Here is a 26,122-nt window from a genome sequence, read left to right as displayed (position 1 = left end):
ACTACCCACCCCTCTTCGAAAGATAATTCTCCGAAATGAAAGCCTGTGGAAAGGGGCAATTGTCTTGGATGGGGAGATTAAACGCAATAAAGATGAACCTACTCCCAAGGGTTCTATACCTGTTTCAGATGCTCCAAACTAGCGCTCCCATGGAACACTTGAAAGAAGCTAGGAGACGGATCATAAGGTTCCTTTAGCAGGGTCGGAAAACCAGGGCAGGTTATGAAACACTCATCCTGCCCAAGGAAAGGCGGGGGAGTGGGACTACCAGACTTGATGATATACCATAGGGCAGCACAACTCAGAGCAATGTTCTCTCATCTATGGGAAGATCCAGATAAACAATGGGTCTTTCTGGAGAATCAACACCTGCTACCGGCGGCGGTAGGAGAATGGCTCTGTGTCCCAGGGAACCGTCTCCCGAGACGCATCAGGGAACACCCGATCCTGGGGGTACATTGGGAAGTTATGGCCAAGGGGAAAGGAGCGACGGGGATCACTACATGGCCCTCCCCGATGAGCCACATATGGGCACCACCGGTCAGAGACGACATACCAGAGGTTGAAAGTTACCAATCATGGTTTGAGGCGGGACTTGCGAGGGTATGCCAACTGGTCCAAAACAGAGAATTCATAGGTTTGAGGAGGCACTGGGAATGGGCAGTTTGTCGGTCCTCTTGTATCTTAGTCTTAAGGGTATATTTATGTCTGACAAATGGAAGGAGCACATCCAGAAGGAACTGACCCCAGTAGTGAAGGTACTCGATGAGTATGCAGACATGAAAGGCCTCATCTCATGCCTGTATGGGGCGCTTTTGGAACCCAAGGAGGGGGCCACTATGGCACTCTGCTCACAATGGGGAAGGGACCTCGGAGTGGAGATGGGGGATAGCCTTTGGCAGCAAATGTGCAGGCGCGCCTTCAAGTCATCCATCTCATGTCAGTATAAGTTGCACGGGATAAAACTGCTCAATCTGTGGCAATACGACCCAGTCCGTCTCTCCAGAATGTTTCCAACAGTGGACACCCACTGCTGGCATGGGTGTGGGTCCAGGGCGGACTACTGACACATGTGGTGGGATTGTCCCAGGGTTCAGGTGTTCTGGTCAGAGGTCCAGGGCTGGATCAGGTACGCAGGGGGGGAGGCATACAATCTGGACCCCCTGTTCATATTGTTCGGGCTGGAAACGCGCAAAGAATCCTGGGGCGTGCCCCCACCCTTAGTCCACTTTCTCCTACTGGCGGCACAGGCCCGCAGAGCCAGACACTGGAAAAGAGAACACCTCCCGACGATGCAAGAATGGTCCACAACTGCCAAAGACATATACCTAATGGAGAAACTCTCTGCGGCACTTCACGGAGGTAGCTCCTCTGTGGAAACTGAATGGCTGCAGTTTCATAATGTGTTCCAGTGAGGGGGGGGGGACAATTAAACTGAAAAAGGGATTGACCCAGCCTGAATACTCAAATGCCAGGGCGAGGAGCACCACACCACCCGTTGGCACAGTTTTGAACCATTAGACCCATGACTTTCTTTTGAGAACCCGTTTCTACCCTTTGGCAGCCTAAAATGCATCTTCACCTGTATCAGAGGGAGGGTGAGGGGGGTATTGGGTGGGGGTAACTGGGGATGTACCAGGAAATGTTGCCTATTTGTTTTTTGAGAGGGCACCTCCCTCAACTTGTTTTTTTTCTATTTGAAATGTGTATGTTCCTGTGGAAAAACAAATAAAAAGAAATTTACAAAAGAAAACTGCATTGTGAAAGTATTTAAAAGTTGCATTGTGAAACCTAGGCCTTTCTCCCACTTGACAGGATTCTCAGACCCAATTGTCTCTGTCTCCATTGTTAAAGTACTTTAATAGTAGTGCTGTCCTTGGCTTGCCTTCTCGCAAAGCTTTTATCCAGAAATGTTTCTACTATTGTCTAAGCTCTTGTCTTCTTGTTCAGTTGTCTACTATTGTTGCGTCTCTCTTTGTCTCATCTGCTTGTGCCCCTCCCTGTGATCCCCCGCCCCCTCCACTCACCCCTCCTCTTCTCTACCTACTTTATGGTGCTCTCTGTCTCTCCCATCTTTTCTAATTTCTTCTCTATCGACTATCCTGCTTGTCTCACTAAATCTGGTAGGAAGAAGTTTAAAAAGGACATCCTGGTTTCCAACCCAGGCCTCCCTATCGCTAACACCTATACCAGTGCCTCTTCCAGACAAACCTTCACCGACATCCTCTTTGTCGTTCCCTCGCCAGACCTATGGACTCTTCATACATATGGTCTTTGTGCTTTCCCCTTTATCTTCTTCTCCCATTAATGGTGGCACCTGGTGGGAATCACTCCTGGCCTCATTCCACTCTTCTAAGGTCATCATTAATGTTTACCTGAATGGTACAGTTTTGGTTCAAGGCCCTCATGCCAACCTTCTCCTCTTTGATAGACGCTTCCCGTGCCTCAACAATTTCCTTTCTTCTCCTGTTGTCCCCTCTCTTCACTCCAAGGCTCCCTTGCCTCCCCCTGCTGTCGACTCCTTGGCTACCTTACCCTCTCTTCCTTCCTTTTCTGTCCCCAATGGGGCAACCTTCTCCATATTGCCATGCTCAACTCTCGCTCAGCTGTCAAACACTCCTCTGGCATCTGCTGCCTCCTTGATGAACTTGACCTCGATGTCCTCGGTCTCACTGAGACATAGTTCACGGACAGCTCTGTCACAAGCTATGACACTCTCCTTCCTGATGGCTACCAGATCCTCTCAGCGCCCAGGTCCAATCGTTACGGAGTGGGTGAGGCCCCGATCTTCCCTGAGTGGATTCCTGCCTCTGTCATTCCCACGTAGGCCTACTCCTCCTTCAAATGCCTCGTCTGAAGGCTATCTCACTCTCCTAGCCACTCCCTTACTGTGTCTACCATCCATCGGCCACCTGTGCAGGTCTCCTCCTTCCTCTTTAAGTGGACAGACCTCTCCTCTTCCCTCCTGGTCTCAACCACTCAACGCCTCCTTCTTGGAGACTTTAAAATCCACCTGGATGCTTCCTGTCCCACCTCTGGACTCTTTTGCGACCTCTCTCTCTTTCTATTCTCCCCTCTGGCACACTGTGGATGTTCTGATCTCTTCAGACCTTCCCCTCTCTATCCCTCTCACCACTCCTCTCTCCTGGAAGGATCACTTTCTCCTTTCCTCCCAGCTCCCTCTCCACCCCTCAGGCCAAGTAAACTCCAGCACTGCCATCTACCTTCTCGGTTATCCGAACCATGAAGCGTGTGTCAGTTGAGGCCATCACTGCCACTTTCTCAACCCCTCATCCCCCTTCGGCTGACTCACACCCTGACACAGCCCTCTCTATGCTTCACTCTGCTATATCTGATACTCTTGATGTTCTTGCCCCTGTCATGAGGATCCGCTTGAAGCCCAAAGCCAAGTGCAACTCCTGGTACAACTCAGACCTCGTCACCCTTAAATGCAAGTGCAGGGTGGCTGAGAGGAAATGGCGTGCTTCCTGTACATCCTCTGACAAACTGGCCAGCCGCCTACTCCAAAGGCAATACCGGCTCTCTGTCCGCACCAAGACAAGAGCCCACATCCAAGCCTGCGTCTCTACGGCATCCAACAACTCTGCCAAACTTTTTAAAATCTGCAAGGAGCTGGGGGTGCTGTTGCGCACATCTAAGATGGCCGCCTAGTTCCAGAGCTCCGGCTTCTATAAATCCTTCAAGATACGCATCCTCTCTCAGGGCCGCCCGCGGAACAAACGAAGCGTGTCGATCGGTGGCGTAAGACTGTGGGCACATACTGGGAAAAGTTTGGGCCGCTCCGCCGGACCGCGTTGAAGATACACCGTCCTGAAGATCCTGCGGACGGAGGCTGGGACATTGGCCGCCCGCGAGTTCCGGGCGATCTTCCCCTGGAGCCGCGGGGGGAGGGGCCGGATCGAGTCAGAGAGGCTGCGCTTCGACCAAACTCCTGGAGGTGATCGGACCATCGCTGCTGGCTAATGTGAGGGTGCCAGGTCAGTATACATCGCCGCCGCGTACTGGGCATGGCGAACGCGGTGGTCCCCCACCAACGGCCGCGTGGTGTGCAGCCGCCGTGCCACGCGGGCCACTGTTGATCCGACTCCTGTGCCTGCGGACCCGCCCTTGGCTCCCCTGATATCTCCTGCTGGTGGAGTGCCCCGTCACGTGTGGACGGACGTTAAAACAAGTACGAACAAGTGGGGCAACGCATGAGGAGGGTGGACACCCCGACAGGATCTGCCGAGGAGGGGACATTTTATCCGGCTACAGCCCTCACTGGGCGATAACCTTTACACGCCTCTCCTACACGATAAGTGCGTCTAAGCGCACTACCAATCCTGTATAGAGTCCGTACCATACGTTAGGGCGGACGGGGCTGGGGGCGCCAGAAGACGCGGTCTACTTGAATCTACACATGAGCCGATACGAGCAGAAGGGAGTACGCCCCAAGAAAACAGGCCCAATGGACTCCTTTGCCAATTCCCAGCCCAGCGGGTCCACGGCGCCCCCGTTGCAGCAAGTGGATAGTCAACCTGAGTTGCCAATGGAGGAGAGGGTGGACTGATTGATGGCTATGGTTCGGAACGGCTTCCTGGCGGTGAACACTAAATTGGATGACATAGGGGCAACAATCAGCTCCTTGAAGGCGAGGGTGGCCAAGGAAAGCATACGGATTACTGAGGCCGAAGGCAGGATCGCCATCAATGAAGACTCGATACAACAACATGGCCGCGATATCGCCCAGTTGAAAGGGGACCTCTGGAAAACCCTTGACAAATGCGAGGATTTGGAATCCCGTTCCAGGGGGAACAATATCCGTCTGGTTGGGGTGGCTGAAACCTTTGGCAAAGGATCTTGTCATGATCTCTGCTTCCAAAAGGTCAGGACTTACCCAACTCCCTTGGAAGCAGACCCATAACCCAGGTTCCGAGTGCCAACCAGTCCCAATTGGGACCTTTTGGACCCTGTCCTGGCGCCAGTGGCACCAGGCTCATAAATATGCCCAGTCCCAGCGCTGGAAGCGCCGGGCTCATAATGCTTGGGTGGACTTACCTGCAGCAGACCATGCTGCTTACTTATCTGCCAGTTGAGCCTCTAATCCTCTTCTGTTTGGGACTACTTTTCCTGTTGGGTGGGGCAGGAGCCACTCCCTAGGTTCAGAACACTGGAACTCTTCTGGAAAGCAGGAACTCTTTTCTTACCTAGGCGAGGCTGTGGAAGGAGACACCTAAGTACTACAGGAGGCTATTTAAACCACACCCGATGGATGAATCTTGCTTTGCGTTATTCTGCATCCTCTGCAGCAGAACGCTCATCGTGTCTTCTGCATCTGATCCTGGGCCTAAGGGAAAAAGGCTTACCATCCTGAATCCAGTCTTCAGCAACACCTATAAAGACAAGAAAGAACAGGTTAGCATTACGGTCTTCAGTGACAGCGCTTCTCTTACCTGGTCCATCAGCTGTCACCAACGCCTCGCGCTGCATTCCGGCATCTGAAAGACAAAGGCTTACCTACTCTTCGCGTGCTCCGGAGGTCTTCGCACTGTATTCCGGCATCTGAAAGACAAAAGCTTACCAACTCTTCACACGCCCCGGAGGCCTTCGGCGCTGCATCCCGCATCTGAAAGACAAAAGAAGGTGCGTTTAAAGACATTGGGTAACTTTATTACTCACATGCCATTACTCCTTCCCACGCCAAACCCAGTGGGTATTCCGGCACCCTTCAGCAGCTCCGAACTTGTACCTGCAAGATAAAAGGACAGTTAGTGCGCATCGTGAAGCAGGCAACAAGCGCTTACTTACGTGCTTCCAGGCGCTTCTATTCCTCACACGGGTTCCATCCTCAACTCACTTCAGCCCGTCATCCGCCATCGCCGGAACCCTGCAAAACAAGAGACATCATTACAAAAGACTTTTAAAGACATTTGAAATACTCGGAACTTACCGTTCGTGCAGTAAACGACGGACAGCAGTCCTCTGAGGTCAAGAGGCCTGCACCCTTATCCAGTGAAGAAACTGGTTACGGCACCCTGCCCCGAGGCAGATGGAGAGCTCGGCGTTCACTTACCTAAGGTGAGAGCGTTAACCTTTGGGGTTCTACAGGGGAAGAGAAGGGGAAGAAGAGAGAGACACCCAATAACCCCAGTTCATTAATCCCATATTTTCTATCTGCAGACATCTTACTCTTCGAGTCAGACATACAGTGCACAGAGGTCCAGCCCAAAGAGCCAACCGTGTGTTACACATCACCTTTGAAGATACGGTATTCGCCCAGTCAAGACCGGCGCCTCTGCGGGAATCAGGTGAGCGTTACAGAACGCAAAGCCTACCGCAAAACTCCCGCCCAGGCGCTATGGAAACCTCGGATACCGACCAGCTAGCCCAGTTACTTGGGGAACTAAGAGCAGAAGTGCATGCAGCCCGTCAGGAAACGAACGCTCTAAGAAGGGAACTGATTATTTCCAAGGAGCGAACAGACGATCTCGCTAGACAATTGCTACAGTCACAAGCCGGACAGACCCCATTACCCGCATCAGGGGCAAATCTTCCTTCAACCTACCTGGGAATGTACCTCTGGCTCCGCCCGAACGATTTTCTGGTGACCCAAACAGGTTTGCAGTATTTATTAATCAGTGCCGGTTGCATTTCTTATGCCGGCCAGCAGCCTTTCCAACTGATCAAGCTAAAGTAGCTTTCGTGCTTTTGTACCTTAGTGGCAATGCGGCAGACTGGTCGATCCCTCTAGTTAATCAAGATGATCCGGTTCTCCATGATTTTCAAGCTTTTCAGCTCAGTATGGAAAAACTGTTTGCAAGACATTCACAGGGGCAGGCCTTGGACAATGAGCTTCTTTCGTTGCGACAGGGTAATCAAGACCTTTTGGCTTATATTGCGTCTTTCAACAGACTGATAGTGGAAACTCAATGGCCTGAGGACAAAAGGATTACGCTGTTTTATAGAGGTCTACGTGGAGAGCTCAAAGATGTGTTAGCCCAAGTAGTGAATCCCCCGAAGACTGTTCGGACTATATAGACTTAGTCGTTCAAATAGATCACAGACTGCAGAACAGGAAGGCCGATCGTTCCAAGTTTGATGCTCGAGTATTTTCCAAACCACCAACTCCTTCCAAAGGAGTAGACTCCGGGGAACCCATGCAAATAGGGGGCCTGAAAGGACCACTAACACAAAAGGAGCGGGAAAGGAGAAAACAGTTGCAATTATGCCTCTATTGCGGAAACTCAGGGCACTTTCTTCGAGACTGTCCGGTGAAACCAGCCAAGAAGGCAGTAGGAGCTGCAGTTACCAAGGTCACAAACTCTGAGCAGGGAAACGACCTCGCCCGACAAGAATAGAGGTCCTCTTGCCGAGCGTTAAAACCAGTTCCGTGACCTCGCATTTCGTGATACCTATGGTCCTCATTAGCCCTGATCATCCGGATCGATTACATGCGATTGAAGCTTACGTCGACAGCGGTGCCATCGGCAATTATGTGGATCATGAAATGGTTTTGAGGATGAATCTAACTCTTTGTCCCAAGGCTGTAAAGGACGTCATTACTACGGTGGATGGTACGGAGATAGCCTCCGGACCAGTAACGCATACCACTCAAGAAGTGACGCTAGTAAGTCAAGATGGACACCATGAGAAGATCGTGTTCGATCTGATCAAGGCCCCTCAGTTCCAGATTATTCTAGGAATACCTTGGTTAGAGAAACACAATCCTCAGATCGATTGGCGAGCAAGAACGGTTCAGTTTCCAGAATGTGTCTCTACTTGTCACCCTCCACCTGGTGTTGCACTGGCAGCAATTTCTTCGGAGACTCCCCAGTTACCTCCCGAATACCTAGAATTCCAAGATGTTTTCCGGAAGGATCAGGCTAACTCTCTACCTCCTCATAGGTCTTATGACTGCCAGATAGACCTGATACCTGGATCTACCCCTCCTTGTAGTAGAATTTATGCCCTCACCGAGCCTGAGAACCTTCACCTCCGACAATACCTGGATCAATACCTAGCGAATGGGTTTATTCGTCCTTCCAAGTCCCGTGCTTCTTCAGCTTTGTTCTTCGTTACAAAAAAAGAAGGGGACCTTAGAACTTGTATAGATTATCGTGCCCTGAACCAGATCACCGTTAAGAATAGATATCCGTTACCTTTGATCCCTGAACTCCTGGACCAAGTCAGAAAAGCATGCATATATACAAAGCTGGATCTTAGAGGAGCCTACCACTTGGTACGAGTAAAAGAGGGCGATGAATGGAAGACGGCCTTCCGCACCAAGTATGGGCTATTTGAATATCAGGTCATGCCCTTCGGACTTTGCAATGCCGCGGCCACCTTTCAATATTTTATGAACGATGTCCTCAGAGAGCTCATAGATGTGTGTGTTGTTGTTTACATTGACGACATCCTCGTTTATTCTTCATCGGAATCTGAACATCGGAAACACGTGAAAATGGTCCTCGAGAGATTGCGTCAACACAAACTTTTCGCCAAGTTGGAAAAATGTGTTTTCAACGTGACTGAAGTTGAGTTCTTGGGATTCATATTATCACCTAGCGGAGTGCGTATGGATTCAAAGAAAGTCGATGCAATTCTCAAATGGCCATCACCATCCTCCGTAAAAGGTGTTCAAAGCATGTTAGGCTTCGCTAACTTTTACCGCAGGTTTATCCCCGAATTCTCTCGAATAGTCCAGCCCATCACCGCCTTGTTAAAGAAAAACAAACGTTTTGAATGGTCTACCGAGGCGGAGCAAGCTTTCCAGAATTTGAAGACTAAATTTATCTCTGCACCAATTTTAAAACATCCTCGCCCCGAACTCCCCTACATCGTTGAAACTGATGCTTCGAGCCTTGCCATGGGGGCAGTTCTATCACAAAAGGACCCAGTAACCAATCAGTTGCATCCCGTGGCATTTTGGTCCCGCAAATTCTCGCCTCCTGAAATCAAGTACACTATTACTGATAAGGAACTTCTGGCTATCAAGTCTGCCTTTAAGGCTTGGCGGCATTATCTTCTGGGGGCCCGACACACCGTTACTGTGATTACGGATCACCGAAACCTGCAATATTTGAAAACCGCAAAAGCCCAATCCTCTAGACAACTCTGTTGGGCACTATTCTTTGCCGAGTTTGACTTCATAATTACCTATCGACCTGGTACAAAAAACGGTAAAGCTGATGCCCTTTCTCGGATGGGAGTGGAAGAACACTTGATCAACCCTAAACCTGTACCTATCATTCCCGAACAAAGAATAATGGGTGTAATCGCCACACAATCCATAGAGGAAGTTAAGGATAAAGCCAGGCAACTTGTAACTCCAGCAGACATACAGAATTGGCATCTGCAGGGAAAGGACTTTGCAGTGAAGGACAACTTATTGTATTTCCAAGAACGATTATACCTGCCCAGCACAGATTTACAGAAAAAGGTAATCTCTTGTTATCACGATTCCTTAATGGAAGGACATCCCGGTATGGCCAAAACCTCAGAAAAGATCAAGCGCTACTTCTGGTGGCCGTCTTGGAAAAAAGATATCAGAGACTTTATAATGTCCTGTGGAGTATGCGCCCAAAACAAGAGTCAAAAGGAAAAACCAGCCGGCCTCTTACGCCCTATTGACATCCCACCTCGCCCTTGGCATACGCTTTCTATGGACTTCATCACCGATCTACCTCCATGCTCCGGATACAATACGATCCTAGTAATCGTGGACTTATTCTCCAAGATGGCGCATTTCATTCCACTCAAAGGCTTGCCAACAGCAACAACTCTGGCCCGAGAATTTCTCAAAAACATCGTCCGACTGCACGGTTTTCCTTCAGTTCTAATTTCGGATCGAGGTAGTCAATTTATTTCTCATTTTTGGCGAAGTTGCTGTCGGTCGGCTCAAATTGATGTGAGACTATCGACCAGTCACCACCCTCAAACCGACGGACAAACCGAGAGGACCAATCAAACTCTGGAACAGTATTTACGCTGCATGCTGCAACAAACTGAAAAAACTTGGAAAGATATCCTTTGGATAGCCGAATATGCCTACAATAACTCTGTCCACTCGGGAACTGGGAAAACCCTGTTTTTTCTTCTATACGGCAGTCACCCTCGAACCTCGGAGTTGGATCCACTCCAAGATCTTGGAACACCAGCAGTAGACTACCTGCATTCTACAATCACCCAAGCCTTTAAGGAAGCCGTTTCTCAACTTCAAAGGGCTAAGGAACAATACAACAAAGGAGCAGATCAACATCGGAAGGAAGCCCCCCAATATCAAGTAGGAGATCAAGTCTGGTTATCCACCAAATATCTACCTCTAAAAGGACCACGCACATTCAACCCAAGATACCTTGGTCCCTATTCCATCACTACCATAGTAAACCCAGTAACGGTCAAGTTGGACTTGCCCCCTCACATGAAGATACATCCGGTCTTCCACGTCTCTCTATTAAAACCCGTGCAACCTCAAACCCGACTAACTAAATCTCCAAAACCTATCGTAGTTGATGGAGAACTCGAGTTTGAAGTCAAAAGCATCCTGGACTCCAAGATCTCCAAATCTAAACTATTTTACCTAATTGACTGGAAAGGCTACGGCCCCCAAGAAAGATCCTGGGAACCTGCAGAATATGTCCACGCTCCTCGTCTAATCAAAAGATTCCATCGAACATTTCCTGACAAGCCCAAACCCCCGGAGAAGCCCGGTTTGGGAGGGGCCTTGAGGGGGGGGGTGCTGTCATGATCTCTGCTTCCAAAAGGTCAGGACTTACCCAACTCCCTTGGAAGCAGACCCATAACCCAGGTTCCGAGTGCCAACCAGTCCCAATTGGGACCTTTTGGACCCTGTCCTGGCGCCAGTGGCACCAGGCTCATAAATATGCCCAGTCCCAGCGCTGGAAGCGCCGGGCTCATAATGCTTGGGTGGACTTACCTGCAGCAGACCATGCTGCTTACTTATCTGCCAGTTGAGCCTCTAATCCTCTTCTGTTTGGGACTACTTTTCCTGTTGGGTGGGGCAGGAGCCACTCCCTAGGTTCAGAACACTGGAACTCTTCTGGAAAGCAGGAACTCTTTTCTTACCTAGGCGAGGCTGTGGAAGGAGACACCTAAGCACTACAGTAGGCTATTTAAACCACACCCGATGGATGAATCTTGCTTTGCGTTATTCTGCATCCTCTGCAGCAGAACGCTCATCGTGTCTTCTGCATCTGATACTGGGCCTAAGGGAAAAAGGCTTACCATCCTGAATTCAGTCTTCAGCAACACCTATAAAGACAAGAAAGAACAGGTTAGCATTACGGTCTTCAGTGACAGCGCTTCTCTTACCTGGTCCATCAGCTGTCACCAACGCCTCGCGCTGCATTCCGGCATCTGAAAGACAAAGGCTTACCTACTCTTTGCGTGCTCCGGAGGTCTTCGCACTGTATTCCGGCATCTGAAAGACAAAAGCTTACCAACTCTTCGCACGCCCCGGAGGCCTTCGGCGCTGCATCCCGCATCTGAAAGACAAAAGAAGGTGCGTTTAAAGACATTGGGTAACTTTATTACTCACGTGCCATTACTCCTTCCCACGCCGAACCCAGTGGGTATTCCGGCACCCTTCAGCAGCTCCGAACTTGTACCTGCAAGATAAAAGGACAGTTAGTGCGCATCGTGAAGCAGGCAACAAGCGCTTACTTACGTGCTTCCAGGCGCTTCTATTCCTCACACGGGTTCCATCCTCAACTCACTTCAGCCCGTCATCTGCCATCGCCAGAACCCTGCAAAACAAGAGACATCATTACAAAAGACTTTTAAAGACATTTGAAATACTCGGAACTTACCGTTCGTGCAGTAAACGACGGACAGCAGTCCTCTGAGGTCAAGAGGCCTGCACCCTTATCCAGTGAAGAAACTGGTTACGGCACCCTGCCCCGAGGCAGATGGAGAGCTCGGCGTTCACTTACCTAAGGTGAGAGCGTTAACCTTTGGGGTTCTACAGGAGAAGAGAAGGGGAAGAAGAGAGAGACACCCAATAACCCCAGTTCATTAATCCCATATTTTCTATCTGCAGACATCTTACTCTTCGAGTCAGACATACAGTGCACAGAGGTCCAGCCCAAAGAGCCAACCGTGTGTTACACATCACCTTTGAAGATATGGTATTCGCCCAGTCAAGACCGGCGCCTCTGCGGGAATCAGGTGAGCGTTGCAGGTCTATGGAACGCCAGGTAGAGGCCCTTCTGAAGGAACTCCTGGGTTCCGACTCCTTTTCGGACCGTTTCCTTGTGGAGCGAGCACACCGTACATCGGTGCCTCCGCCCAGGCCTGGAGCTCCACCTCGTACAATAATTGGCCGCCTTCTCAATTATGGGGACAGAGACGTTAACCTTCGGATATCCAGGGATAAGGGCACCCTATTCCATGAAAACAACAGAATCCACATATATCCGGACTTTTCCACCAATGTGCAATCACTTAGGAGATCCTATGAGCCCGTCAAGAGACAACTGACTCCGCCAGATCCCGTACTCCCTTGTCTACCCAGCGAAAATGAGGATTCAGCATGGAGGCAGGGCTAATTTTTTTGAAAATCCAACCGAAGCCATGCTCTACGTGGAAGCCTCCATCCTTCTACCGACCAGGGATCGGGCCGGGAACCAGAATCTGCCGCCCGGGGGCGCGGTGGAACCTGACGACCCCGCGGGATGATATGTTTTTTTTTATATTTCAACAAAAGGAAGGAATATACAACAAACTATATCAAACAATGAACATATCCCCTCAGAAAGCAAAAGTAAATAACAGCCGCTAAATCAATATAGGCTGCAATATGTATTCTCAATAAACATAAAACAGTATTATCAGAAAATATCATTTTTAATATATTAATCTCTAATTCAGCACAAGTAATACAAAAATGGTTTCAAAAACATATACACATTACATAGTCATATACATGTTAAAAACATTCCACCTCGCAGTATAGAAACATTTATGCCGACAAATAGATCAGCATAGCACAAAAATGGCAACTTAATTGATCTCATTTCCCATTGTGTGTCACAGCCCAACTTATATAAGTTTCTGTCCTCTGTGTTCTCAATAACCGGACATTCATCAGGGGCAGAAGTAAACCTGTGCTTCAGGTAGATTCTTCCTATTCAACCAACAACTTGCTATTTCAAAAGGAAAAAAGAGAGAAACATGTATCACTGACACCGGCATAATCGGTTTAATTAATCACCATAGCCACACCCTAATCACCAATAGGGTACCAAGTATATGGTAAATCATATACCTGGTCTAGGGTCTCAAGAAATATATAACTTGGACCTCAAAAGCCAACCCATTTATGGCTCTTCACTGCAAAAGCAAGAGGGATTCAGCATCAAGTCCCACGAAATACCTACCCCAAAGCTAAAAAGTAGATCTCTCTTACTCATAATAGCTGTTCTTTTCCCCTGAGTAGAAGAATTCTTAGTATCTCAATCATCGGTTGGATACTAATACAACCCAAAAATAGAAGTTCTACTATATAGATTGCTCACCATGGGATGTGGAAGCTGTACTTTTCCTAGATCTAACCAAGTCTCAGTAGTGGTAGCCACCCGTAGACCCCTTTCCAATTCCTCTAGACCTCCAGGTGCCTGAAAAACAGGTAGTGGAAGATAGATTTCATTAACCCACCAAATATCCATTATTCATCACCTCCAACTCAAAAGAGTATTCTTACTTATCTAAGGCTCTTGTAAGCCAACAAATATATGTTTTGATCGGAGTCCATCTGAATACGGCCTCTTCCTCTTCACGGATGTAAACCAAAGCATTGGTTCGACCCAGAGGACACTGCCCCCCACATATTGATTGAAAAGCACTCTGTTCGCCCAAACAACATACGCTCAGTCCTTCTTAACCCAAGCTATGGGGACATATGCCAGTTCGATCCGGTATACACGACCACTCAGGCCTGGGCCAGAATTTACAAGAGGCTAGGACTGGAATCCCCCTACGACCCGGAAGTCCCCCTGTGGGATTTCTCCAGCATTTCCCCCACATTTGATCGAGCCCTCCAGCAATCCTGGGACCCTAACAAGCTTTTCACACTACGCAACATGTTCCCAGATGGTGAGTTCTGTGACCTGACGGGCTTTACTGAAGTGGTGGGGAGGGGCCAGCTTAAACGCCTTCAATATTACAGGATTAGGGCTGCTTTCTCGGCGAAGTGGCCGACATTTCCGCAGGAACCCCAGTCCCATGCATGCATTAGGTCAATAGTGTCAATGGACGGTCACGGCAAGGGGGTCTCTATGCTATATTCATTGGTGCAGACCCATTCCCCATCGCGCAACACGATGAGAGAAATCTGGGAGCGAGACGTGGGCACCCAGATAGATGAGGTCCGCTGGGCCCGGTACTGTCAGCTTACTCGATCAGTGTCCATGAATGCTGGGCGTTCCGGCTGATTCAGTTCAAAGTTTTAAACCAATTACACTATTCCCCTGCCAGATTAGCTAAATTTGTGGAAAATTGCACAGGTGCCTGCCCCAAATGTGACGCCCCCAATGCGGGGCCTTATGTACTGGTCATGTCCGTTAATTGTGGAGTTCTGGAAGGAAGTCGCGAGGCGTCTTGAAGATATCACGGCCATCCCGGCGACTCTCTCCCCCCTGAAATACTTGTTGGGCGATATAGGCAAAGTAAAGGAAACCAGGAGGCGATTATTTAACATTTCTTGCATTATTGCCAAACGCTGGATTCTTAAATGTTGGAAGTCCTCCACCGCCCCAACCAGAGCCACTTTCTTAAAAGAGCTTTGTATGGTAAATGACGATGAGGAATTATTTGTATTGTCGGTTCCGTCACCATGTCGCCCCAAAGATATTTGGTCATTGCTACGCTTTTACCTGTGCGGCCTGGACTCACACCCTGATGCAACACCCGGGTCCTCGCCTTGATTTGCAATGTCTACTACTCTTGTACTGGTTGCTCTCATGTCTGAAAACTGATGTCTTCCTCTTCCCCTCCTCCCTTAAATTGAAGGCTGTAAAATAATTAAGCTATGTTTTGATATGTTTATATTGTGTCTTGCTGCTGACCTACTCTCTCAATAAAAATATGTTTAAAAAAAAAAAATCTGCAAGGAGCTGGCCAATCCGGTTGCAGTCTCCACCTCTCCAGTCCCCTCCAAGGCCCTCTGCACGGTCCTGGCTTCTAATTTCATCTCTAAAACTCAGGACATTCGGTCCTCTCTTTCTGTCTCTCCTCCTCCCGCTCTACTCCCCTCTCTTCCTCTGGCCCTTCTGTGGCCACCCCTCCTCCCTCATTCTCTGCCTTTTCCCTGTTCTCCCCTGACAAGGTTTCTAGACAACTCTTATCTATGAAAGTCTCGTCAAAACAGGTTCTCCCCTGTTCTTCCAAAACCATCAAGGACCACATTAACACCCTGGCTCCCGCTTTGGCCGAGTTCTGCAACCACTCCTTTGCCACCAGAGTTTTTCCTTCCCCCACTAAAGCACTCCCTCGTGCACCCTCTTCTTAAAAAACCCTCTGCCAACTCGTCCTGTTCAGCTATCTTTCGCCCAATCTCCATCACTCCTTTCCTGGGCAAACTCCTGGAAAAGCTGACCATCTCTCAGCTTAATCTCCACACTGAATCTGTTGGTTGTCTCCATGATCATCAGTCTGGCTTCAGAGCTGCCAGAAGCACGGAAACCGCTCTCCCGGACATCCGTGAAGACCTGCTCTCCAACCTCGATTCCAACAGCCCTGTGTTCTCATCTTACTTGATCAGTCAACATTGCTATCCTGCTCAACCATCTCCGCGATAACCTGGGTATCACTGATCAGGCCCTGGCTTGGCTGACTTCTTTCCTCTCCGATCGACCCTCCCAGGTCCAACTTGGACCCTTCCTCTCCTCTGTCTCTACCTGTGGTGTTCTCCAGGGGTCTAACCCCTCTCCCTGGCTGTTCAACCATTACTTGGCACTTCTTGCCCACCGCATTGCCGCCCTCTGCCCCAACTTTCAGTGCTAAGCGGATGACACTCACCTAGTGTTCAGGCTCCCTTCAGCCACCTCTTCTCCTTCTTTCATCTCTGACTGTCTGTCTGCTATCCAGGAGTGGTTTGCTGCCAATGATCTCTGCCTTAATGGCGGTAAAAATGAGATTCTGCTCATCGGCACACGTGCTCCCTCCTTTCCTGTCACTCTCTGGCTGGCTTCTCTTGCCCCCCCCCCCTGCTCCCACCTGTGAGGCTAAAAACCTTGGTGTCATCTTCGACTCCACACTCTCCTCACATCTCTGACGTCTCTAAGAAGTCACACTACCAGCTGCACCTCCTCAGAGGTATTCTTCCTTTCCTCTCCTTCCCCCAGAAGCTCACCGTCTCCAGAGCTCTGCTCTCTCTAGGCTGGACTACTGCAAAAGCCTCTTTCTAAATCTGCCTGCATCTACACTCCGCCCTCTGCAACTCATCCAAAACAGTACTGCAAGACTTGTCCTTGGCCTCAAGCCCAGGGATCACATCTCGCCAGGACTGAAATCTCTGCACTGGCTCCCTGTGGCTGAGAGGATTAAGTTCAAAACCCTTTGCATTGTCCACAAGGCCTTCTGAGGCCGGGGGTCTCAATACCTTCAACTCTCTCTTCCTAAATATCTTCATTCTCGAGCCCTTCGCTCATCCACCTCCAACTCCCTCAGGGTCAGTCGCTTCTCCAAGCAACAAGTTGGTGGTAGATCTCTTTCTTCGGCTGGGGCCTCCCTCTGGAACCTTCCTCTTTGCTTCTGCTTCTGGAATAATTCTTCAAAAAGAACATGAGTAATTTGTGTGCATATATATATATATATATATATATATATGAGAAAACTGTGACTTACAAAGGTACATTAACCTAAGGGGGAAAGCAGTGCTCCAGATAAGATTTTGAGGTGGGAGTAGTATACTCTCTATTTTTAAACCTTGAGAGTAAATGTGATTTCAAGAAAGTAAAAATGAGTTTTCTTCTTTGCAAGAGAGTAAAAAGTATGTGGCCGCCACCCGACGTTTGCACAAACTGAATCATTACCACCCTGTAGCTTTCTACATCATAAGCAAATTGACAAGGGGGGGTCCTGGGAGTCTCTCTGCCAGACATTAGTCCTGGTTACAAGAGACTTACCCAGAGTCTTTAGCTCACTATCTTTCACAGAGAAGAAATATCCCAAACATATCAGTCTTTGTCCTGCCCAGGGGGCAGTCCAGCACCGAAATGCTAGGCAATTCTCCTCTGAACAAGAGTACCAACAACATCCCCAGACATGTGTTTCGGTCTGGTTGGACCTCATCAGTAGGGAGGAGGTGTACCTCTTTAAGAATAGTGAGCAAGGGGTCCACGTCTGGATTCCCCTAGTAACTTAGGGTGAGACCCAAAGTTACTTAAATATGCAAATTGACAAGAGGGGTCCTGGGAGTCTCTCTACCAGACATTAGTCCTGGTTACAAGAGACTTACCCAGAGTCTTTAGCTCACTATCTTTCACATAGAAGAAATATCCCAAACATATCAGTCTTTGTCCTGCCCTGGGGCAGTCCAGCACCGAAATGCTAGGCAATTTTCCTCTGAACAAGAGTACCAACAGCATCCCCAGACACGTGTTTCGGTCTGGTTGGACCTCATCAGTAGGGAGGAGCTCTGGGTAAGTCTCTGATAACCAGGACTAATGTCTGGCAGAGGGACTCCCAGGACCCCCCTTGTTAATTTACTTTCTACATCATGACATAAAGGCAGGTTTCTCTCACAATGAAAAGATAAAGCACAAGGTGCAGGGACACAAACACCCTCTCACAAATGGAATAAATGAGCACTAACACAGAGTTTCCCTTGCATATAAAGAAAGGGTACAACAACAGTGTTAAGCTTTTATACTCTTTGCCCACATAGTGCAGGACAACTTCAGTAGAGACTGTGCAGTCTTCCCCTACACAAACAGAAAAGGTGAATCAGGACAACCCCAATGCAAAGCCCTAATCTTGTAGAACAGCTGGGAATCAGTGCAAGGTGTAAAGCAAGGGCAGAAGATTCCCACACACAGAACCAATCAGGATTGTATCTGCGCAGTAGAAGCTCCTCTCATATACAATATACAACAGGTGTAACATAGGCTGTCCAGACTAGTGGTCGACTGTAAATTGGTCGAAAGACAAATGGTTGATGTAATTTGGTCAAAAACCAAATGGTCGAATATTTTTTTTAATTTATATATGTATTTTTTTGGTTTTCGTTTAGGGAAAAAAGGGTTTTTTAGAAAAAAAAGGGGTTGGGGGGACCCCCCCCCCCAAAAAAAGAAAAGGGGTGAAAATAAAAAAATTCGACCATTTGGCTTTCGACCAAATTGGTTCTACCATTTGTCCAGTCGACCACATTTTTTCGGCCAAATGTCTGGCAACCGTAACATAGCCCTGGTAGTGCACACTCCACTCCTAATATAGAAAGGGTATTGCATGGATCTCAGTAGATCATTCTTTCCTCAGATAGAACAGGAACGTTGTGAGTCTCAACAATTCAAGATCAGCACACTTGGAACAGATACATTATGGGTCATAACAGTAGAGGTTCCACTTGCATAGAGAAAGAACGCATGGGATGGAGCAGTTCAAACACCCCCACAATGAACAGGTAAATAAAGACCCTCTCCACATCAGTGCAAGCTACACTCATAACTGGAACATCATATTCCTCAGCAGTACAAATTACTGTAACAAAGAATGTGCCAACCATGTGTGTCACTGATACAGCATTTGAGAGAACCACCCACATAGAACAGGAACAGTTAATTGCCTCAGCAGTGCAAGATCCTCAAATATAAAACAAATATAACATTGATAGCAAGTGGTTGAAATATGCAGGCTAACTCAAATCGCATAGCAGGAATTCAGTAAACCATAAATTGAAGGAATTGAGCCTTAGAAAACCAAATTATTCCTATACCAATTCCCAGCCACTCTCGAGCTGCTTCACTTCCTTAAACATGTTGCAGAAGGGGATGTTAATCTAATACAGGGCGATAGTCACTCAGTACGTGATCTTCTGTATATATTTACATTTTTTAAACACAAAAAACCTAACCAATTCTACAGTAATGCAAACATGAATTGTAATGTGTATTTGGAAGTTCGAAATAATTGTCTTTTAATGTTCAATGAAAGTCCTCATTTCCTGGAACTACTGCTACCTAATATTATGTCAATGTTATGATACGTAATGATGCAATGCTAAATTCTATACCTAATCTCATGGTCAAATTGTTTCTGGGCACAGTTAATGATTTGTTATTTATATTGTGCTTTTGGCAAAGCACTGAACATAGAACATATTTACATACAATTATCACCCAACAGAAGTTGGTACTCATTGATCGACCTTGCAAGGATGAAAGGCCGAGTTGAGCTTGCCGGGATTCAAACCTACAAACTGCAAATCACGCACAGATCGCAACAGCGATCGCTCAACCGGATGAGCTATTTTACCGGCGAACATACTTAAGAGGTTGGAAAACTATCAACTGAGGTATAATAATCACAGTGCTTAGAGGTTGGACGAACCATGCATGAAGCGCTACATAAAAAAGTTAAATACCTATCTGGATTATCAGTAAAGGGACAGGTTTTGGTGAGTTTCTATTTCAATTACACATGTAACTCATTTATGAGCAGTGATTGCACTTCCTGGGGAGTTAGGTTTTGCCTGTTTTAATTGTAGTCTTGAAGATTTCAAAAAGGCTGTAACACATGTGATTGGTGTAGTTACAATCACTCACCCTTGAGCAAGGACTCTGCTGCCACTGACCATTTATAGTAATGTTGATCCCATTTACTGCAAGTTATGGTTGAACGGATTTAAACTAGACCTTGCATACTCATTTTATAGAGTGTACATTAAAATTATAACTGCAAAAATGATTTGCCTTCTCAAGAGTGCGTTAAGAGTATGCAACAGGCACCCAGAACATGACGAAACTTGACAACGAATAGGAATCATTAGAACGAAACAGTTCTCAATTGTAACTTGGTTTTCCATCTTATTAATGATATGATCATACAATGGTAGGAAAATAAATATGCACAATGCTTCTGTTTTCTCCATTTAATCTACACACCAAACACAGCGGAAGTTGAACAGAAAGAAACCATTCCTTATATCACTGTGCATGGATTCTTTATGGAAGTCTTCAGAGAAAAAAATGTCTTTTTCAGAGGCTTTTCTCCAAGGCTCGCAATTACATCCATGTAGATAAAAATCAAAATAAGAGTTTTTAACCAGAGGTAAGCAGGCTCCATATACAAGGAGCCAGGTTGATTATCTACCTAGACAGCATAGGCATCATGTCACAAGCTATTAAACAGCTACAAGCCTGTCTACCGTAGAACCTTTTAGAAGGGCTGGGATTTCTAGTGAACAGGGAGAAGTCAGACATTTCTCACAGAAACTGGAATTCCTAGGCTTTGTGGTGACTCAGCCCAGAGCACACTCAGTCTTCCTTTAGCAAAGGTGAACACCATAAAGGAGATCAAGTCGATCATGTCAAGAGCTTAGGAAGTTAGTGATAATCAGGGGTCGACTACCATCTTCACATCAGGCAATCTTTCCAGGTCCCCTACATTATCTGGCCTTGCACGACTAAAGATACAACACCTCAGAAAGGACTATCCTAAGATCAAAGAGTGCCTCCATCACAGGAGGCAAGAAACAAGTTGTCCTGGTGGCTTCAACATATGGAAGCATGGAACGGGAGAGCAGTCTTTGGATCCTCTCCGTATATAATGATGGAGTCAAATGCCAGTTGGAGGGGCTACGGAGCCCGTTGCAGGGAGACCTCGACCAGAAGGAGATGGTTGAGTGAAGATTTGAAGCTCCACATCAATTGTTTGGCAATGATGGATGGATGATTTGCAGTGAAATGTCTAACTCAAAACAGGATCAGGTATTGTGTCTTATTTTGAATGAACATCATCTCAGCAGTGATGTAGATAGACAAGCTGGCAGGTATCATGTCCAGGTGAAAGCAAAACTAGCCAAGGCTTTTTGGCATTTCTGTGTGGAGAGGGAGATATCTGTGCTGAAGAATATTTGCAGGGCCTCTCCAATCATGTGTAGGACTGGAATTCCAGATACCTAAGGGATGCCTGAGATTGACAGCTGGACAGAGCGATCTTCTCCAAGCCGATGACATTTAGGGGCCAGTGCCATACAAATCTCTTCGCCTCAAGAGTGAATAGGCTACTTCAATGGTTCTACAGTTGGAAGGCAGATCCAGGCATTGGCGACAAACACCTTACTACAGCGCTATTTAGCTCCTTCTTCTAGCCTAGGAGAGGCTGTTTGCTAGAAACAAAAAACTGCTGGGAGTTACTGTTGTCTCTCCAGGCCAAATGGTGCCTTACAAACATACATACGTGACATTAACTTTGAGTAGTTGAGAATGTTAATAAAGAAGAATAAGGACACATCTAGTACATAATAGTTAAAAAAAAAAGGCCAAAGCGTTAGTTTGCATCTCATGTGAAAGTTACATTTGCGGTGCGCTGTTTAATCATCGCTCCTTGTTCCCCAGCGGTAGGTCCAGACTACTTCTTGATGCCCGGCACCCAGGAAAGGGGTGTAGCCCCTCCTCATTGAACCTTAATTGTGTACCCTGAAGACTGTCCTGATAATGCCAGGCTGGAAGGGGCAAGCTTTGTTTCCAGATCTCCTGGAGATGTCCATAAAGATCTTGCGCCTTCCTCTTCAGGAGAAGCAGATCTTTCTGGATCTAGAATGCCTTCCACATCCACTGCTACTGCAGGGGTCCAGAAGCTTGTGCCCTTGTCAATTCCAGTGGTGCCTGACAAAATCAAGGACTTCAGGAGAGGGTGAAGACTTCACGAGGACTTCTGGACTCCCAAATGAAGGAATCTTACCAATCAGTTTTTGGACAAATGGCTTAGCTGGTGTTAAGAAAGGGATCTAGAGAATGGGGGCATGGCCAACCACGGAGGGCCTGCTGACGAGCTCCCATGAGCTCTGTGCAACAGAGACCTGCAAGCGCCTTTTTCTTCGATCTGATGGAGTATTAAGTGCCCTCAAATGAAGGTGGAGCCGTCAAGACCTGTGGACGTCCTTGGCTAAAGAACCGGTGAGCTCAGATTGCGTGAATCTGATTGGGCGAACCGGCAGAGAGGAGACACGACATTCAACCAAGATGGTGCCCGGGTCCGCTCGCGTACAGCAACGTAATCTGAGAGGCCTGCAGTATGATTACCCCTTGCTCCCTGTTGGGGAAGAACCGCAGGGACAACTACAGCCCTGCTGTACCCTCCATTTTCTGGTTGAGCCTGTTTTGTATGCAGCCCTGGCTCTGGGATGCAGACAGATGGTGCGGCTCCAGAGGAGCGAGGGAGCAAGTGACAGAGCCTATGAGCTCTGTGAACCTACCTGCTTCCATGTGAGTACGGCCAACCTTCAAACAAAAGAGGCTTCTGTTTTCTGCAGATGGACTGTGTTTTAAGGGCAAAAGATAATAAAGCAAAGATATCAAAACCATGGGCCAAGCAAAAAGAGGCGCAGTCGCGAGACATTAAAAGCCTCATGCAAGTACAAGATAGTGTGATGAAACACCAAAGGTCGCTTCAGTACAAATACACTCTATGCACCCGCAGATACACAATGAGGACCCACCGGTCACAAAAAGTGATAAACAGGTTATGCTGGATGAGATCAAGGGGGAAATTAAAGAAAATACATTTATATTGGCCAAGTCCAAACCAGATCTGGATAAACACACGAAGGAGGCTGAAATCAGGTTGGAAGAGGTGGGATCAACCTTGTTTGAACAGGCACATGAACATGCAGAGCTGGTGGGGGCGTGAAAGGGCTTGAACATCAGATGGATGCTGTGCTGACCAGACAGGAAGATGCAGAAAACAGGATGAGGAGGAATAATATACTAATACAAGATGTCCGAAATAGATTCTGGCCAAGGAATTGGAGGAATAGGTCATAACACTGTTCCACCAAGTCCTGGAAGAGTCTGGGTAAGTGGACATTGTTTTGGACCAGACTCATTGGGTGTTCTCTAAATGGCAACAAAAGAATAACTTTCTCCCTGATGTTCTCACACATGTTCACTTCTTTCAACTTAAAGAACAGATCATCAGGGAGACCACGATGGCCACAGAGTAACAAGGTCTGCCACCCATGTTCCTGATGAACTGAAATTAAGGGCACATGCGGCACAGAATAGTAGATTGTAGAATGAGATAAATTGTGCAAGGAGCGGTGGGCCGATCGTTAGAATCTGGTTGGTTGTGAGAATGAGACGGACTGAAGCTCCAAAGGCCTTCCATGTGTGGGTGGACGGCCTCTCATGAGGCCATCTGAACCGGGAGCATAGCGGAGGAGGAGCGGGCAGACTGCCCGGATAGTGGGCCACATCGGACCTGACAGCTGTTGGGCACCGGTCTGGTGGAGGCAGACCCATATATAAGGTTTCAATCTCGGCAGCGAGTGTTGCTTCCGCTTGAAGTTTGGGAGCGGGTGCGTGGGCTGTCTGGACTGAGCAGCTGGCCTAAGGTCTAAGGGGTGAACTCTGTGGATAGGAGCAAGAGCACAGAGGTAAGCGCTCTGAGAAACAGGCCATCCCCCTACCAAAAGGGAGCAATGTTGTGGCCGCTGGGACAGTACTTGACGCATAGCCGGTTCTGACAGAGATGGCCTGAGGAGTGCTGCGTGACACCGCTACACGTGGAGTGGGTGTGGGTCATGAGGTCCTGGAAGTGTTTCGGGGACAGGCACCAGCTGGCCTGGGACTTTATGGAGAGCTGTGAGATCTGTATATGGTAGTAATTGGCAGCAAGCAACATCAGTGAAGGTTGGTGGACATGTGGCATCTCAGAGGTTGGAATGAAGATACAAAAAGGGGACACAGCGTTAGAGGGACAGAAGAAAATACAGACCCTGGCCAACAAGTTATTTTTGAACGAAGATTGAAAGCAGGTCAAACTTGAGAGAGCTCATTGTGGGCATATGGTCAAGGTAGAGGCCCAAGATCAGTGGGGGGAACATTTCTCAGACATACAAACAAGACAGCAGTACTGGAAAAAACCTATGTAATATCAAGTTAGAAGGAGACAATGTGCAAATATACCTAGATCTCTCCAATTACATTTTTCAAGGCAAAGAGATTGTCGGGTCTTCACCACTTTTTGCATTTAGTATGTTATAATCGCTGAGTATGAGAACTTACAGTATTTGGATTGTATTATCTACGCTTGTTATGTGGCAGTTCTAATTTTTGGCCTTCAGATCATCAAGGTATGGTTTATCCGCTGTGTTATTATTTATCCTCAACCCTAAGTATTTGTACTTGGTTACAGTTTCCAGAATCACTCCATTCAGTACCCACTTTTGTGATTTCTTATTGTTTTATCCTGGTGCTTTGCATTGCAAGATCTTAGTCTTTCTTGTGTATTAATGCCTAGATGATTCTGCTTGGCATGCCCGCCCAGGGCTGTTAGCATGTTTTGAAGGCCTCTGTGTGTCTTGGAGAGTAACACCAGATCATTCGCGTAGAATAACCAAGCGACAGTTGAGTTACCCAATCTTGGCAGATCTGACAATATCAAGCTAAAATTATATCTTAAATCAGCAATTAACATTTTTTAAAAAGTGGATGCCAATATACACCTCTGTTTCAGGCCTCAATATGTTGGTATAGGGGTAGATAAGGGTCCTTCCAGCGTTATTCTAATTTGTACAGAGGTTTCTGTGTGAAATTGCAAAATTAAACAGCGAAGGGTTAATGGACAACCTGCTTTTGTCAATGTTTCCATTAAACTGCTCTTTGGTATAGAATCAAATGCTGATTTAAAACCATGTATATCGGTTGTTTTGTGATTTTTATTTGCATTTGAATAGCAGTAATCACAGTCAAGTTGATAGCTGTTCCCAGACCAGCTACAAAGCCAGTCTGTTGTGGATTTCTCAAATTCTCTCTATTCAGCCATAGATTTATGTCCATACGCATAATTCTGGTAAACAACTTTCCTGGTGCATCGAGTAATGCAATGGGACGATAATTGCCTGCTTTGTAACGATTTCCCTTTTTAGAAATAGGTATTATTGGTGACTTTCACCAAGATGGAGGCAAGCGCCCAGTTTGTAATATTTCCTTATAGATACTATATGTCTGCCCATAGCTCTGGCTCTGTTTTTATGATGATTTGACAGTCCTTCAGGGCTAGGGGCCATGGATGAACTCGGTTTTGGATATAAAATAAATTTACAAAACAAGTTTAGAGCAGAGGTCACTGCAAAGGCTTCTTTTGATTTTTAGCTACATGGATGTAATTGCAAGCCATGGATAAATGCCTCTGAAACAGAATGTATTTCTCTGAAGCTTTTCAAAAAAAGAAACTGCACACTGTGATAAAAGGAATGGTTTATTTCCATTTAGCTTCTGCTGTGTTGCTGCTCATGGAGGAAACAGAAGCACTGGGCATATTTATTTTGCAAGCATTTTAGGATTGTAAAATTAATAAAATGGAAAACTAAGCTGCAATTCAGAATTAATATTTTGTAACAAATTATGCTTTTTTTCAGTGAAAGCGACCCAGTATTGCAAATTCCTGTGCTGTATGCACAATCATGCTGAGGCAGATCATTTTTACACTTATAATTTAATTTACACTATTTATAAAAACAGTGTGTAAAATGATGACTATGCACGGTCTAGTTTACATCCATTTAACCTTTTAACCTTGCAGTCACTGGGGCACATGATTATAAATGGTCAGTGGCAGCAGAGTCTTTGTTCAAGGTTGAGTGATTGTCATTACACCAATCACATGTGTTCTAGCCTCTCAAATCTTCAGGACTACAATTAAAACACCCAAAACCTGACTCTCCAGGAAGTGCAAGCGCTGTTCAAAAACAAACAAATTAAAGTTAAATTTGGAGTTGAAATAATTGAAGCTCAGCAAAACCTATCCCTGTGATAATCCAGATAGATATTTAACTTTATGTAGCGCTTCATACACGGTTCGTCCAACATAGGCACTGTGATTATTATACCTCAGTCGATACTCAGTTAACCGACCTCTGAAGGATGTAAGCCAATAAGAT

General features: G+C 47.0%; 1 protein-coding gene across 7 annotated transcripts in view; it reads right to left on the bottom strand.

Annotated features, from left to right (window-relative positions):
• Positions 1 to 26,122, bottom strand: part of LOC138526937 (galactoside alpha-(1,2)-fucosyltransferase 2-like) — a 234,519-nt gene that overhangs the window by 181,446 nt on the left and 26,951 nt on the right. The window lies entirely within an intron of this gene.

The sequence above is a fragment of the Ambystoma mexicanum genome, chromosome 1q (assembly GCF_040938575.1).
Source record: "Ambystoma mexicanum isolate Mex_15411 chromosome 1q, UKY_AmexF1_1, whole genome shotgun sequence".
Taxonomy (NCBI): Eukaryota; Metazoa; Chordata; class Amphibia; order Caudata; family Ambystomatidae; genus Ambystoma; species Ambystoma mexicanum.
The sequence above is the reverse complement of the archived record's forward strand: the minus strand, read 5'-3'. Positions and strand labels throughout refer to the sequence as shown.